The sequence below is a fragment of the Chiloscyllium punctatum genome, chromosome 35 (assembly GCF_047496795.1).
Source record: "Chiloscyllium punctatum isolate Juve2018m chromosome 35, sChiPun1.3, whole genome shotgun sequence".
NCBI lineage: Eukaryota > Metazoa > Chordata > Chondrichthyes > Orectolobiformes > Hemiscylliidae > Chiloscyllium > Chiloscyllium punctatum.
This window is the reverse complement of record NC_092773.1, coordinates 50,819,462-50,837,744: the sequence shown is the minus strand read 5'-3', so window position 1 is coordinate 50,837,744 and position 18,283 is coordinate 50,819,462.

Genomic DNA, 18,283 nt, shown 5'->3' with positions numbered 1-18,283 from the left:
ATTTCAAGATGATACTATCGCATTCATGGCAACATTCTTTTAAATCTCTTCTGAACCGTCTCCAGCTCATTAATATCCTTCTTGTAACAGATGGACCAGAACTGGAAACACTATTCTCGAAGAGGACTGATCAGTATCCTGTACAACCTGAACATGTTGTCCCATATTCTGTACGCAAAAAACCCATCAAGGAATATAATCGTGGTAAACACCTTCTTAACTTGTTCCACAACACTAACAGTGACCGTACTTCCAATGGTACGTGACCGCCCCTTGTTTGTTGTCCAAAATGTTACACCTTGCATTTATCCAAATTGAAGTCTATCTGCCACTCCTCAGTTCAGTGACTGGTATTACCGATACCCACCCACACTTTCCGGTTTCATAGGACCCTCCGCCATCTTCAGAAGGCCTACACACAACGTCCTTGATTTTCACTGAGACCCTGAGTTTAGTTTGCCTTGTTTGGCCAGAACGAAAGTGGTGTGGATTGCAGATCCAGCCAGGAAGGGAGAGGAGGTTGGAAAGTAATCAACCAATTGTATAATGTAATGATCTTAGATCGATGACAATCACACGTTTAATTTAGGTAAATTTGAGGTAATGCATTTTGTGAAAGCAATTCTCAGCAGGACTTACGCAATTAATAATAAGCCCCAAAAGAGTGTTGCTGTACAATGAGACCTTGGAGTGCAGGTTCATAGCTCCTTGAAAGTGGAGTCGCAGGTCGACACGATAGTGAAGAAGGCATTTGGTATGCTATCATTTGTTGGTGTAGGTATTGAGTTGGAGGTTATGTTGAGGCTATACAGGACAGGACAATTGTTCGGACACTGTTGGAATATTGCTTGCAATTGTGATCTCCTGCCTATCGGAAAAATATTGTGAAAGTTGAAAGGGTTCAGAAACGATTCAAAATGATGTTGCTAGTATTCTTGGATTTCAGTTACAAGGAACGTTTAATCAGGATAGGGCGATTTACCCCGGAGCGTTCGAGACTGAAGGGTGACTTAAAAACTTTTTATAAATTCATGTGGGTCATGAATAGGGATAAATAGCCATCGGCTTTTCCCTGGAGTGGTGTAGTCCTGAACTAGAGGGTACAGGCGTGTGGTTAGAGGAGAAAGAGATAAAAGAGACCTAATAGGCCATTTTTTCAAGCAGAGAGTGGTACGTGCGGGGAGTGAGCTGACATTGGAAGTGGCGGAGTTTAGTATAATTGCAACATTTAAAAGACATCTGGAAGTTTGCATGAACAGAAAAGGGTTGGAGGGATAAGGGCCGGCGCTGGCAGGTGGGACTAGATTGTATTGGGATATCTGGTCGGCATGGACATTTTGGACCAAAGGGTCAGTTACCGTGGTGTACATCTCTATGACTCTATGCCTCTATGTTAGAGACGAGTAAGAATGATTGCTGTTTGGGACAGAAATTATACTCTTATTTCGTCTTTGGTGTTCAGTAATAATATCTATTCGAGATCATTCACAGCACAGAGTGTGTCTGCAGCATTTCACTCGGTAACATTGCAGAATACAGATAATAACCAGTTTAGTTGGAAATCATAGCCAAACAATTGATGATGTGCATTGAAAGACGGGAGACAGCAGACCATAGGTACTGAACATCCTACAGTTGAGGCAAACACCTTGTATTCGTTTAACAAAGAGGCCGAAGTGTGTACGGTCACCCTGCATTTATTTTAATGTTTAGTGACTTTGGGAAATTTGCCACACAGCACCCCCAACTAAAATGAAATTAGTGATTTAGGCAGACTGTATTGGTGGTGCTCGTAATTCAGTAAGGTTAAATAGACGATATTGAATCCATACCGATGTGAAAGCTGGCGTTCAAAATGTGACAAAAACCTGGGCATTGTGTAGGTTTTGTGTCGCAGAAGGCGCCCCAGCTTCTGAGCCAGAACTCTTGATTTGATATCAATTCCTGAACGTGTATCATAGTGCCGCTACCCTCCAGACTATCGTGTCTGGATTCAAGTCCTGCCTGTCACGAAGGTCTGTCACACCATGTCAGAGCATGCTGTTGAACAAACACACAGGAGAATAATGTGTGAGGGGCTGTTGCCGAGTTGTGGTACTGTCCCTACACACAGGCGGAAAGTTTTAGATTCAAACCATACAGAGGTGTTTCATGATATGTTGAAACAAGTTGTTTAAAATTATTATAGTATTGATAGAAATGGAAGAGGTGTCAGTATTGATTTTCTGAATTTAAGCCTGTAGTGACTGAAAGCACAGTTTTGATTGGAGTCAAATTTGCTCCTTCTGGAGGTTTATAACACCATGAGATTCGTGGATGGGATAAATAGTGAAGGTCTGTTCCCCAGGATAGTAGAGTCTGAAAATAGTGGCCGTAGGTTGAACGTTAGGGGGAGAAGATTTGAAAGAGAAACAAGGCGAACATTTTAATGCAGATAATAACCTTACCGAATTACACTATCCATGACTCTCTTGATTGTGTAAACCACAACAAGGTCACCTTTGAAAGACTATTATTTACTTTAAAGTCTCGTGTCTGTGGGAATCCCGTCCATAGTTATTGCAAAATTCCGTGACCTTCCTCTTTCATCCTCCCGCTCTAAAGGACGAGAACACAGCCCCAATCACATCAAGGGAGAGGTGCAACGAATATTCCTCGAATCTGCGTTTGATGTGAGAATAAAATTGGTTTCTTAATACACAGCTCAAATCAAAAGATAGATCATTTATACACTCTGAATTTAGAGTGTAAAAACAGTTTACGTTTCGACATTTTTTGTTACATTGATAATACATCATATGATGACGATATCCACCCATTGCCTTGTGGGACAAAACTTGTGAAATATCTGATCAACGATTGGGCACACCTATGAATACCCTTGGTTCTCAGTAATATATGATTTTCAACAATTTTTGTTATCTTGGGATCTTTCTGTGTTGCAAGTCAAAGTTAGTGGCTATACTCTTTGGAATAATCTTCATTTTATGTCTTGAGACGGCGGCTTGAATTCTATTGCCCGTTCTACTGGCTCTCTCTTATCAAATTTCATTACCCCTTCCTATCGAGAAATGTTGATATTTTATACGAAATTTTAACATTAATAATAACAACAACAATAATGATAATAATATCCATACTTATAAATATATCTATTTTTACCCTTTTTTGCTAATAAGACAATATATGCCAAGCATCTCTTTAAACTTTTGTAATTATTTTGAAATCTGTCACAGTGAATATATAAAGAAAAATCATTGAATAGAACATCGTACTGTGGTAAATACTTTCAAAGAGACAACTTGTTTCTGAAAAACAATGAGCAATTGTTTCTGTGTCTGAACACATCCTTAACGAGTTTAGAAGATCATTTTTGTTTAGTGATTTTTCAATGTTTTGTTCATAAAATGCCTTTGCTTCTTCTCTGTCTTGTTACAGATCATTGCTGTTTTTTTAACAGCCAAATTTATCACTATCTTTGCAATTTTGGGAGTCTGTATTTAATATCATGCCTTATTTTGCCTTGCAAGAATCCTCTTCTCAAACCTCACTGATCTGTCAGTACTGCTCATAAACAAAGCGTTTCATTGTACTTGGATGAAGGTGGCAATACATCAAATTATATGATAGAGAGCGAAAAATTATCTCAATAGACTAACACATCAGCTCTGCAGACTGCCACATCTGTTCAAAAATCGTGATCAATGATGAAACAAATCAGTGATCTAGAGCATTCGACAAGTATCCCCATCCTAAATACTGGTTAAATCCTGCACACCAGCGCAAATGATAATGATCTGTGCCATTTTCAAGAAAAACTGTTGAATCGTTAACCCACCTTACCTTTGTCAATGATGTCTACAGAATTACATTTGCCATTCTTCAAATTATTTGATTCGCTGCACGTCAAACGAAGAAACAACTGAACACAAGAGAAACAAGAAAGGGAATGTACCCTGACACCATTCCTGCAATAGGCTGGAAGACTTGTGCTGCACGACAAGCCGAGTCCCTGGGGAAGCTACTTCATTCCAGCTCCAACTCTGACATCTCCTTGGCAAGATGGAAAGTTACTCAACCATTTCCAGTCCCCCATGAGAGCATAGAATATAGAACACGACAGCGCAGCACAGGCCCTTCGGCTCTCGATTTTGCTCCGCCCTGTCAAACTAATCTGAAGCCCATCCCACCTATAATATTCCATGTGCGTCCATATGCCTGTGCAATGACGACTGAAATGCACTTAAACTTGGCGAATCTACGACCGTTGCAGGCAAAGCATTCTGTACGCTTACTACTCTCTGAGTACTGAAACTACCTCTGACATGTCTTATACCTATCTCCCCTCACTTCATGTTGTGTCCCCTCGTGTTTGCCGTTTCCATACTTGGAAAAAGGCTCTCCCTGTCCACCCTATCTAACCCTCTGTTTATCTTGTATGTCTCTATTAAGTCACCTCTTGTCCATCTTCTCTCTAACACCTACAGCTTCAGGCACTCAGCCTTTCCTCGTAAGACCTTCCTTCCATACCAAGCTACATTGAGTAAATCCTTTCCGAAGTTTCCACATCCTTCTTCTAATGCGATGATCAGACCTGTGCACAATACTCCAAGTGTGGCCGTACCAGAGCTTTGTCCAGCTGTCGCATATCCTCCTGGTTCCGGAACTCAATCCTTCTATGAATAAAGGCCAAAACACTGTATGCCTTCTTAATAACCCTATCAATCTGGTGGCGACTTTCAGGGATCTGTGGACCTGGACACCGAGATCTCTCTGCTCATCTGCACTCCCAAGAATCTTACCATCAGCTCAGTACTTTGCATTCCGATTACACCGCCTAAAGTGCATCACCTCACACTTGTCCATATTAAACTCCATATGCCACCTCTCAGCCCAGCTCTGCATCCTATCTATGTTACTCTGCAACCTACTACATCCTTCGTCACTATCCACAACGACACCGACATTAATGTCGTTCGCTAATTTACTAAGCAACCCTTCTATTCCCTCATCCAGGTCATTTATAAAAATGACGAACCGCAGAGGACCCAACACCGACCCTTGTGGTATGCCGCTGGACACCAAGATGAACATGTTCCATGAACTACAGTCCTCTTTTCTTTCAGCAAGTTAATTACTGATCCAAACTACTATGTCTCCCACAATCCCATTCCCCCACATTTTGTATAATGGCCTACTGTGTGGAACTTTATCAAACGCCTTGCTGAAATCCATATACACCACATCAACCGGTTTACTCTCATATACCTGTTTGGTCACTTTATCAAAAAAGTCAATAAGATTCGTTAGGCACTACCTACCCTACACAAAACAGTGCTGACTGTCCCGGATCAGATTATTATTTTCGAGATGATTATAAATCCTCTCTCTTATAACCTTTTCCAACACTTTACCAACACCTGAAGTGAGAATCACAGGTCTGTAATTCCCAGGATTGTCTCTCCTACCCTTTTTGAACAAGGGAACCACATTTGCTACTGTCTAGTCCACGGGCACTATTCCTGTCGACAATGATAATTTTACGGTCAATACCAAATGCTCGGCAATCTCTTCACTTGCTTCCCAGAGGTTCCTAGGATAGATCCCATCCGGCCCAGGGGTCTTGTCCATTTTCACACTATTCATTCTTTCGAATACCTCTTCTTTGTGTACCTCAATCTCTTTTAGTCAAGATGCAAGTATCTCTGTTTCTTCCAAGCCAACATTTTCATTTTCTCGAGTGAACAATTATCACCGCTTCAGTCTCACCAGGAGACTGTCAAGCAGATCAGAAATAACATGCTCAGCGTGGTCTCCGATATTTCCTCACGTTAGATGTTTTTTTGTGGCCATGTGACTGAATGACTAATCCAGACTAGATTAATTCTCTGGCCACTTGTATAAATTAAATACAATTAACAAAATATCGAGATCGAAAATCTGGTGTTATTAATTTTGACTTTGAATCAAATGTCGTTTGTAAACACCAATTTGATTCACCAGTGTACTTTGAGGAAAAGCAAATCACCCGTCCTTTCCTAATTTGGTATACAATGACTCCTGATAAACAGACATGCGATAAACTCTTCAATGGCCTCTTAACCAATTTATTGTATTAACCTGCTCCGAGGTCTTCACGTATAAACCCGGACAGAATCCACAACACGCACCTCTGTTTCAGAAAATGGAACAGGAAACACAGACTTGTCGACCATGCAGAGAACTCTTTCCTAATATCTTAGAACTTGTTACGCCATTATCATTGCTTTCCCACAGACGTCACAGAAACATCGGGAAAGGAGTAGGTTATTCAACACATTGAGCCTCCGTACATTCTCGGACATGAGTGAACATTTCCTCAATGCTCTTTCTGCACAGAATCTATATACATTCCTGAATAATTGTAACCTTGGGTAGGTATAAAATAGGAACTGCAGTAGTCCCTTTGGTCCATGAAGTTGACTACCTAAACTTCAACATCATATTCGTGCTGTTTCCCCATTCCTTTACTGTATAGGATTTCTTATATAGATTCAATACCTTGGCTTCCACAGCCTTAGCCCTATCTCCCAATATGGAAGAGGGTTTACATATTGGAAGGTTTTGTTGGTAGAGCTCAGAATCAAAGCATTACAGGGACATATTATAGACCCGAGTTCAAAGAAAATACATGCCCTGGTGTGCAATCAGATCAGTGAGACGAATGAAAGCAATAATACTTAACTCTATTCAGGCGATTCCAGTCCCAACATTTATTGGAACAGTCGTGTGCTTTAAAGATGTGTCAGATGTTTTGAAAGTTATTCTTTTCACATAAACATGTCGAAAATCCAACAAGGAATGTGTAGTGCTGGGCCCTCAGTACATCTCCTCCACTTCCAGCAGGTATGCCCTTGAGCGCCATCGTCCACTCACAACAAAAACAGAACCGCAGGTCCTCACCTTCTGCCCCAGTAAACTCCAGGTCCATGTCATTGTCCTCCAACACTTCTGCGAACTGCAAACAGATCCAACCACCGGGTATACGTTTACCACTTTACCATGGTCTGCGATTCGGAGGGTCCATTTCCTCCGTGACTCCCTTGTCAGGTGCAAGCCCCCTCCCAAAGCACGCACATCCACCACTTCCAAGACCTTCCCCTGTACTGCAAGAACTGCAAATCCTGCGCACACACCTCCACCGTCACCTACGTCCAAAGCCATAAATGATCCATTCACATCCGACAGAAATTTATCTGCACTTCCACACACGTTATCTCCTGTCTCTGTTTTACCCAATGTATTTTCCTCTCCATCGGGGAGACAGGACGCCAACTTGCATATCCTTTCTTCGGTCTGGCAGGGAGGAAGTCATAAGGTAAGGGAACCATGGTTTTCAAAAGAAATTATAGCTCTTTTTAAGAAAAGAGTGAGGCTTTTGTGACATCGTGACGAATTGGTTCAGATGATTGCTGGACAGTTTCAGATTAACTGGGAAGGATTTAAGAAAAGAGTTAAGAAGAGAGGATATGGGCAGTCATTAGCAGGTCGAATAAAGGGAAAATCTAAAGATTCTACTGGTCGGCTTGGAGGAAAGCGATGACGAGGGTAGAAAAGGGCCAAAGGTGTGAAGTTGTCTGTGGACACATTGGAGAACTGTGAGTTCCTTAACGAATATCTCTCAACTGTTTAAACTCAGAAAAAGGTGAACATTGACGAGGAGAAAACTGAGATACGGACAGTTAGACTTGAAAGGATTGAGGTTATTTCGGAGAAGGTGCTATCAATTCTAAAATGTGCGAAAATAGATCAGCCCTCAACCTGATGGGATTTATCCAAGGATTCCCTGGAAAGCTAGGGATGAGTGGTGGAGAGTTTGGCCTTGGTCTTTGAGTCATCATTGTTTACATGTTCGGTACCAGAAGACTGGAGGATTGCAAGTGTTTTGCCTTTGTTCAAGAAGGTTAGTCGAGGTGACCCATGTAATTATAAATCGTTGAGCCTGACATCTGTTACAGCAAACGTTTTGGAAAGGCTTATAAGAAAGAATATTTATAATCATCTAGCAAGTCTTAATTTGATTGGAGATCGTCAACGTGATTTTGTGAAGGGCAGATTGTGTCTCACAAACCACATTCATTTTTAAAGAACGTGACGAAAGCATATGGATGAGGGTAGAGCCATTGACGTGGTGAACATGGACTTCAGTAAATCATTTGATAATGTACCGCATGGTAAGCACTTGGATAAAATGCAGAGGCGTGGGATTGAGGGAAATTTAGTTTGGATTAGAAACCGGCTTTCTGGAAGAAGGCAATGAGGGGTGGTTGATGGAATCCACTGACTATTTCTGTGCCACAAGGATATGTTTTGGGACCATCGTTGTTTTTCATTTTTATGCTTGATTTTGACGCAGGCAAAGGTGGATGGTTTAGTGAGTTTGCAGATGACACGAAGGTCTGTGGAGTGGTGGACAGCGTGGAGGAATTTTACACATTGCAGGGAAACTTGGACGAACTGCAGATTTTTTTCTGAAAGGTTGCAAATGGGTTTCAATGCAGATAAACTTGTTGTGATTCTCTTTGGGAAGAATAACCGGAAGGCAGAATACTGCACCAATGGAAAGATTATTAGTAGCGTGCATGTGCAGGATGTGGAAGCATTAGAAATGATGCAGAGGAGATTACCAGAAAGTTGCCTGGTCGGGAGCGAAGGTCATATGCAGAAGGGCTGATGGACTTGGTTTTGTTGTCATTGAAGAGAAGAAGGATCTGAGGGATTTAATCGGGAAATATAAGATCATCAGAGGATTATATAGATGTACAATAAGAGACTTTTTCTTGGATTAAGATGTCTGCTTTTACGATGGGGCGTATCTGCAAATGGAGGGATGGGAGTTTTAAGACAGATGCCAGACGCAGGTTCTGTCCTAAGAGAGTGGTAAGGGCATAGAATACCCTGCCAGCCAAAGTAGTTAGCTCAGCAGCGGTAGGGGCATTTAAACAGTCCTTAATTAAACATTTGGATGATGATGAGATACTGAATTGTATTGGGCTTGGATTAGTTCATAGGTCGGCGTAACATCGAGATCTAAATGTTTTGATCAACGCTCTGTAATGCTATATTCTATGTCTCAGAGAACATCTCTCGGACACACCTAGCAACCAACTTCATTGCACTGGTGCAGAAAACGTTAATTGCCCCGCCCACTCCACCCAGGTCATGCGTCTCGTTGACCACCGCCATCGTAAAAGCCTAACTACACAACTCCTGGAGGAAGAACGCCAGATCATCTGTCTTTGTACCTAGCAATCATATTGTCTCAATACGGATTTGTGCAGATTCTTCCTTTCCACACCCCCCACCTTATCCCCGTCCCAAAACTCGAACTGGGCACCACACTCCGGTCCTGACAATCTTCATTCTCACCTCTCCGCTCCACCCTCCTCTCCGACCTATCACTTCCACCTCAACTTCATCTATTCATCACTATACCAGCTATGTTACCACCAGCCTCAACCCCTTTTCCATTTGTCTCTCACTCCCTTGTTCCACAAGGCTCAATCCTGCTGAAGGGCTTATGCCCGAAACGTCAGTAATCTGCTTCTTGGACCTACTCTAATTTTCCAACACCAGTCTCGGCTGATTTTTACCGTGTGACAGTTTCAGGTGAAATGTAGATACCCAAAACTCCCATGTTCATGGCCTCCTTGTATCTTAATAATGTGTTTGTAACGTCTCCGGAGAAACTTTATGGAGCGCCTTTCTCAGCCTTGGCTACACCATAAAGTTTGTACCCATCCTTCCGCTGCTCCACGGTGACATGGAATTCGCCGTTATGGTAAATGGTCCCCCCTCCCGCACTAACGTATTTTCCATTCGAATTGGTGTCCAGCAGGGCTGTATCATTAACACAACACTGTTGCCAATCTTTGTTGTTGCAATGCTTCACCGTTCTGCAGACAAGCTCCCTGCTGGACTGGAGCTAACCTAACGAACCAGCAGAAAATTATTCAACTTCCACCACCTTCAATCCATAACTCAAATGAAGATCGTGTGTTGTTTCCCATCTATGCTTTCTCTGCTGTAAACTGTTACGACAGAAAAGAAAACACTTCTACTACTTCAACAAAACATACAGAACACCTCACCTGTTTTTGTATTCTGTTAAAGTATGAGTGGCAGACACTGACTTACGTCCCACTGTTTAAACGAAAAAAAAATTCATTCTTTAACTTCAATAATGAACATTAATACACAAGTATTTGCTACTTAAAGTTTCCTTTGTCTTGAAGATTTTTATCTATCTCACATTCTATAATATCACACTGAACCAACAAATCCCATGTTAAATTTACAGAAGATAAATGTTCACAAGCAGACTGCGGCTGCAGTCTTCCTCTGTCTGTGTGGCTGCCTGGGTCGCCTGCTATCTTCTGCTGCAAAGATGTTTCGTATCAAAAATGCACCTTTTGGAGAACGGGTTATTGGGCAGTCTGCCTGACAAGGGCAGGTGTTTCTCTTCTCTGCCGTTCGTTCTCGCTCTCTCTTTCTCTCACACTCACTCACACTCTGTCTCTCACTTAGTCTACCCATTTGTCTTTTTTCTTGCTCTCTTTGCTCAGCTAAGAACATTCTCTTTTTATTTTCCTTTCGATTTCTTTCTGCTGCCTCTCTCTTTGTTTGTCTATTAACCACCTTTTGATTAGTTGTACATTAAGTTTTTGTAACACTACTGGATTTGTCTGTTTCTCAAACTATAAAAGTGTTTGAGTAAATCTTTTGCAATTACAGCTTTCATTTTGTTCCTGGTTAAACACAAATCCATGTTCCTTGCTAGTTTTAACAGTATCGAATTTTTCTGTCCTTAGAATTTTTCCTGACAATTTTGCGTTTAATCTTCAAACCCCAGAACGTCTTTAGAAATTTTATGAGCCATTTCTCTCACTTATAATTGAACCAACCACAAGTCACTAAAATTAAACAAATTGTCTCACCGACTTTTTAGTTAAGGAATGATGACACTCATCGGCAAGTATTTAAATCTGTTCGTTTGTGCAAGTATCAGAATGGATTTATCTAAACCTAACCAAATCATAGACTCGACCCTCCCCCAACACCCGACCCCCACCATTTGTGAGCCATTTTGCAGACACAGATACACTGTAAACGCTGAACACGTACGCCATCCACGGTGGGTTAACCATACCCTACGGCATACCTTAATCCATGCAGAAACACAAACACGGGAAAACCATCCACAGAACCTTCACTGAATTTCCAATCACAGAGGAAGTCAAGTTGTTGTATCCATGGTGCACCCACTCAGTGGCTCCCTCTCCTCATTTTATATACCCGGCTGATAAAACATTACATCTCTGCACAGTGCCAAGGATCGGAAATCTTAACAGTTCCGTTCTCCATTAAGGCAGTTGACAATGTAATCACACAATTTTCTGTACATCAGTCATGATTACAGCAACACCACTAATGCCGGTCGAGATTGGTGATGGTTTGGAAGTGATGGTCCAGCAGAATGATGCCAAGGATGTGAATCCCATGACCCAGATACTTATCCATACCTCAGATTGAATTCCCCAATGGCTGAGGGTAGAATTTGAGTTAATTATGTAACTGAAATGAAGACTTAATGAATCGCTTATCGATTGTGAGAAAACACATCTCTCTGATTAACATCCATCATGAAAATAAATCAGCCGACTTCACATATTGTGGCCGACATATGATACCAGGCTCATAAAATATGTGGTTGACTCTCAACTGTCTTTTGCAATGGCCAGCTGCTCAGCTCTACTGTTCACTGTAAAGTCGACAAGAAATGAAAACAGACCCACAGAGGAACTGGCAATTTAGAGGACGTGGACTGTAATAGTTCAACTCTGCAGCTCTCCATCAACTCTACAAGGACACCAAGAAAAGGGAAACAAATGCTCAAAACGCCAGTCAGATTCACGACCATTAATGAATAAAATAAGAAGGGAATACAGACTGACGGGACATAATTCAGATTGAAGTTGTATTTGGGATATATACCAATATGGCTATGATATTCAGTGTTTTGGGAAATGAAAAAAAATCAATGCAATTGATCTCACATATTATTTCCATCCGAGCTGATCCAAAACATTTCCATTGGTTTGGTCCTGGTTTCCTCTGTTTGTCTATCTTACTCCACCTAATCAACTCACTCCTTCTCCCCTTTAAACCAAACATTGCTATCATCAGCATCAATCGCATCACTTTCCAGCTGCTGCAGTTCCATTATATGGTCAGTTGTGTCGAAGTGTTAACTTCGTTTTTCTCTCGTCTGAATCTGCTAATCTGCTCATTTTCCCCACAAAACTTCTTGTTTCTTTTCATTTCAGACCTTTAAGAACATTCTATGCTAGATTTGACATTTAATTTTCATATTAGGTGGGATGTCAGCATCACTGGCAAGAGCAGCATTTGTTGACAATCAGTAATTGTACTTGACTGTGGACATTCCGCAAGGCAGTATAGAGCCAAGTACATTGTGGTACCCTTAATCCAGAACAGTTAATAATGTCATATTTCTTCACCAAAGAGCATCAGTGAAGTCGATAGTTTTTTTTTAACGTCAAAATGCTGCTGCTATTATTGATGGTATTCGTGAAATTCATTTTCATGCACTTTGAGTTTTAGTTCTTCCATTGGCTGTAGAAGTATTTCAAAACTTCAATTTAATATAATAGTCCGTGACTCTGAATTATGTGCTCTGGGACATTATTACTCTGACACGTTGCAGCTCTCATAAAGGTACTTCAGAGACAGAAACAAGTTTGTGATCAAAATATTTCTAATTAGAAATGTGGCCAGTAGAGCCCTGTAACCGCAAAGTCTGAATTTTAAATAGACGTTGATAATGGCTTAATTAGCAACAGAAGTGAGGTGAAGGTGGAGATTGCGATCTTATGGAGCTGGTAGTGGACCGGCTTGGTGATGGTGAGAATACTGGGACATAATTAAAATTATAGCTTAAACCTTCCCTCGAGTTTGCGAACAGTCTCGTGCTCAGATCTATCTGAGACATGGGTTGAAATTCGTGCATAACGATTTGAATATGTAACTGAAACTGAAGACAATATTTTCTCTCTTTAACAAATGTGGATAACACAAATAGCAATGAAGTTCAAATTGTTTCAGGAATGAATAAATCGACAGAGATAGAGACTTAACCAGGAACACCGACGATAGCGAGAATGGGATAGTAACCCGCCTGAATGATCATCAGTTCACCGCATATCTTCCAACGTAATGTTCCCCGGGAAAAATAGTAAAGACCCGACAATAAACTCGTCTCCATTATTGTAACATTCCAGTCGAATGTTCTCAGATACAGATTTCTCCTCGCCCTGTGTCTGTAGCTGTTGCTACCTGTTAGTCTTGGTGGTGATGCAAATGCTGCTACAATGAGGTCATGCATTGGAAGAAGCTCCTTACTAATAGGAGAGGGAAACCCTCCAGTGACACAATTAGATTCCGTGGAGATTAACATCAATCACAGTCGCTTATCAAGCAGTTCCAGTTCATACCTTACACTACTGCACTTTCAGCGTGCAATAATATCTGGACTGGACTGGATGTTGACGTCGTTGGCTATTTTGGCTCATCTCGCATCGTTTATTGCTCGAATGAAGTCAGTGGTGATGGAATGTAATTAGTGTTTCTGTTCATCGTCAAGCGGATTCTGTTGTGTTGTCCAAGTGCAATGCTCTAGCCACCTGCACCGCTGTAGCAACCCCCACCCCACCAAAATATCAAGTTACACAATCTAAAGATCTTCACAGGAAATATGGATTTCGCTGGAGGTTCTTCTTACTGCTGGATTAACGTAAGTTTGTACCTTCATCACGCAAATGTTCTTCAGGTTATTGAGTTTATTTGCTATAAGCAGTAACATTTACATTTTTGACTTCAGTCTAAATCCAAACACCGCTTGTACAATGACCTTGTTCATTAAAACTCATGCTTGAATGAATCAGGGGCGGAATGAATATGACATTGTCTCGGAGACAGAAAGGAATGGGGCCAGTGCGTATGGAAGCAGGAGAGGAGTACAGTCATATTTTCCAGGCATCATTACTCTTTCCAAAATATGGAATGAAATGTAATTCCTTGCAAGGAAACATGCCATTTTGGAGATGGAAAGTTGAATAGCAATGTGATCAGAGAAGGATATTTTCAAATGCGATATGGAGAATTATATTTTATACATAATGTTTAATCACAGTGTAACCAAGCTGAAAACATTCCTCATACCTGGACAGAATATTCAGAAATAAAAGGAGTCGCAGACAACCAAATGTTATGGATACAGGGAACGTCCAGGATAACAACAGCAGAAATATAACTTATTCCAAGCTGGCGCAGCGATATTGGCCCGAATGACCATAATCTTTAATGCAATGATTCAGTGATATGCAAGAAACGTTTTAAGATGCTGAAGAGGCAAACGTGATGAGAGAAGAACAGCAATTGTGTCATCAGCATCTTCATCTGTTGATTAGATTAGATTAGATTCCCATCAGTGTGGATCAGGCCCTTCAGCCCAACATTTCCACTCCGAACCTCTGAGGAGTAACGCACCCCCTCTGTCTAATGCACCTAACACTATGGACAACTTAGAATAGTCAATTTACCTGACTTCCATGTCTTTGGATCGTGGGAAGAAACCGGAGCTGTCTTCTTTAACCACTTCTCTTCCCGTGGTGTAGACATTCACAAAGCTGATTTGAAGTGGATTCCAACAGTTTTAAAAAATGATGTGAAGGAACAGAGAATTAGTCTCCAGTCAGGATGGCAGTGATTTGGAATACAACCTGCACAGGTCGGTTTTCCCATTGCTCAGCCGAAGTTATTACCAATCTCAGAAATGTCTCCAAATCCCATTGATCACATTTTTTTTCAGGGTCTTTCATGCCGCGCTCCGACAACTACTCTTTTGACGGCAAGAGAATATACTCTGATATCACTTCAAACATTGAGAAAAATATACTGCAGATGCTGGAATCTGTACTGAAAGCCACCAGTGCCGAATAAGGCAGCGGGTCAGACAGCATCCAGTTCATTTTTGAATCTACATTCATAACTCTCCCAGGGAGAGTTCTCCAAATTCTAACAACCTCCTCCATAAAGAAGTTTCTCCTCATCTCACTTTTACCTATTTCATGAAAAACTTGAATTTACGATTCTAATGACTTTTGCAGAATAGTCTTTTTTGCCCTGCAAACCATTTCATAATTTGAGCACCTCAATATGTCAACTGCATATTCTTCCTGGAGCAGAAAACACTTAGCCTGTTGAATCTATTAACCATTGCTTTCTGAACTGCCGCTTTGATTCTCAGTCTTATCCTTTATTTGTTTAATTTCTCCAGACTTGGGCAAATAAACCTCTCCACCAAAATACTGATGGCTCTCCAGTTAAGATGAAAATATCTTCATTTTTTACACGTCCCAGCTGCTCTGGCAGAGATCCCAATGATCCGAAAATTTGAACCCCATGCCTCATATCAGCTCTTCAGCTATAGAATGTCTTGACATCCCCTGTCTAACTCCAATGTAGCACAGAGACTAATCGCAAGATTGCAAGCTGGGAGATCCTGAAATGGCCTTGCAGGATCTTGTCACTTAACCTGCCTATATTGTTTGTACCAATGTGTAGCACGACCGCTGGTTGTTCATCCTCACACTTAAAAAAAACTGTCCTCAGTATCCTCAGAGACATCTTGGACCCTGATATCAGTTACTGGCCCATCTTCTGAAAAATTATTTATTGTGTTTTGCAAAACAGAAACAGCCAATTTTGCGGAGCTGTTGCTGTAATCTCTCTCTTGTCACCAATGATTATTGCTTATTGATCAAAATCTATGCAACTGAGAATTAAAAAGTTCTGAATTAATCGCGCAGATGGTGGTGTCTCTACGGCATGAGCTGACAGAGGAAGTGGTGGAGGCTGGTACTATTACAACAGTTAATAGTCATCTGGATTGGTGCGTGGATAAGAGTGTTTCGGAAGATATAGGTAAATATTGGCAACCGGCACTCCATTAATATACGATAAACTGTCCACATGGAAGAGTTGGACACAAGGTTTCTGTTTCTGTGCTGTATATCTCTATGATTCTTTCCCAATATTTGATCGTCCAATGGTCATATCAAATGTCCGATTGCTTTTATTCAGTCCATGAACACCATCGAATTTCCTTTACCAGTACACGAACTGGAGAGATATTTAAAGCTTTTCGAAGTCTGACCACTCGGAAAAAAACGTATAAATTCGCAGCCGTGTCAGAATACAATATCACCCTGTAACAGCAACAATTCTTTCTTTTTTTTCAATTCGGTCCACTTACAGACACACGCAAACACGAAAACAAGCAATGCATGACTTCATCAAAGAAAGCAAGAAACTTTATCAATAAGCAGAATGGTAACTGGAATGAAGGATTGATATGAACGAAATGTGAGAGAAGTGTGTTTAGAATGTAGTGAAGGAAGAGTATGAACAGTCAGAGGTCGTGACATACATTGATACCAATGACATACGCAGAAGGAGCTCTCCTGAAGAGTCATTGAGACTTTAATGGTTAGCTTTCTCTGTCTCCATGAATGCTGTCAGACCCGCTATGCTCTTCAGCTTTTATTGTTTCCAGTTACCTCAAATAATGTTGGTACATCAGTTGAAACAATAAAAAGCAAATACAGAGAATATGGTTTTTTACGCATTTTGCTAATTTTCCTCACAATATTCAAAAAGATAATTGATACACGGACGTCCGGTTCGATGAAGGGACGCTTGTCATATTTGTGTTGAGTTTGTTTGGTTTGGTGCTGTTACAAAGAAACAGAAATAAGCTTCCCTCTGTACAAAGGGACCAAATTGGCCCCGCTCACGCTCCATCAGACAGTGACAGACACACACTATTGTCTGTTCCTATTCGACATAAACCATTTCAACCTTATTGTTCACCGATGACCAACAGAAACAAGAAATCTGCATCTTTCATCATTCTGGTTGTAAAGCAAAATCGCTGGTGAATTATCTCAACATTTTCTTTTCAATTATTTCGCCATAAGAACAGTCGGGGTTTTGTCATTTAATTTGCTTCAACGTCAAGGTAGGCACGTGGTTGTGAGTTGATCTCCCACAGGATGAATGTTCATCGTCTTCACTCTCGCGGTTTGAAGCCAAATTAATGAATGGTTCTGTGTGCATCCTGCGGATGACAAAATCCTTCTACTCGGACAATTGCAGGAATTGTACAAACAACGTGCTTCAGCTGCAGGTAAAGTACAAAGTTTCCCGTGCAAGATGACAGGATCGAGTGCAATATTCATGACGTACAAGCCGAATGAATAAAAAATGCAGAGTGGCAGAGTGAAAAGGGAGAATGTAGCTCCATCTCCAAAATAAGACTTGTTGCTTACTCATAAAAGAACTCCACTGCATCAGTGTATTAACTACTAAAATAAGTAAAACAAGGACTGAGAGTTTCAATTCTTTCTCAGCGAATAACCTCTGGAAAACAGAAAGAAAATCGAGGATTGTTCATGATATTCAAAAACGATAACAATGAGAATGTGGAGGATGTGGAGGATTGAACAGGAAGTAATTTTGAGGGTGACCCAGAGATTAGCCCCTTGGTTCACAGTGAGGAAGAAATTCATATAACATCGAACATGCAAAAGTACAGCACAAAACAAGCCTTTTTGCCCACGATGTTGTGCAGATGATGAATCCTTAAGTAAAATTAAATAACTAACCTACACAGCTCTCAATTCACTGCGGTCCATGTTCATGTCCAGCAGTCGCTTAAATGCTCCTAATGGCTCTCCTTTCACCATCAATGCTGGCAACGCATTCCATGCATTTACAACTCTCTGCGTAAAGAAGCTACCTTGGATGTCCCCTCTATACCTGTCTCCTCATATCTTAAAACTATGACCCCTCGTTCCAGTCAATCCTGCCCTGGGGAAAGGTCTCTGGCTATTGTCTCTATCCATATCTCTCATTACGTAATATATCTCAATCAGGTTACCAGTCTTCCTTCTTCTCATCAGGACAGGAAAGTTCGAGCTGAGTCAACCTCTCTTCATAAGACAAGCCCTCCAGCCCAGGCAACATCCTGGTAAACCTTGCTTGCACCCTCTCCAAAACCTCTGTGTTTTTCCTGTAGTACGGCGACCAGAACTGTATACAATAGTTAAAGTGTGGTCTCACCAGGGATTAATAGAGCTGTAGCAAAACGTTGCAGTTCCTA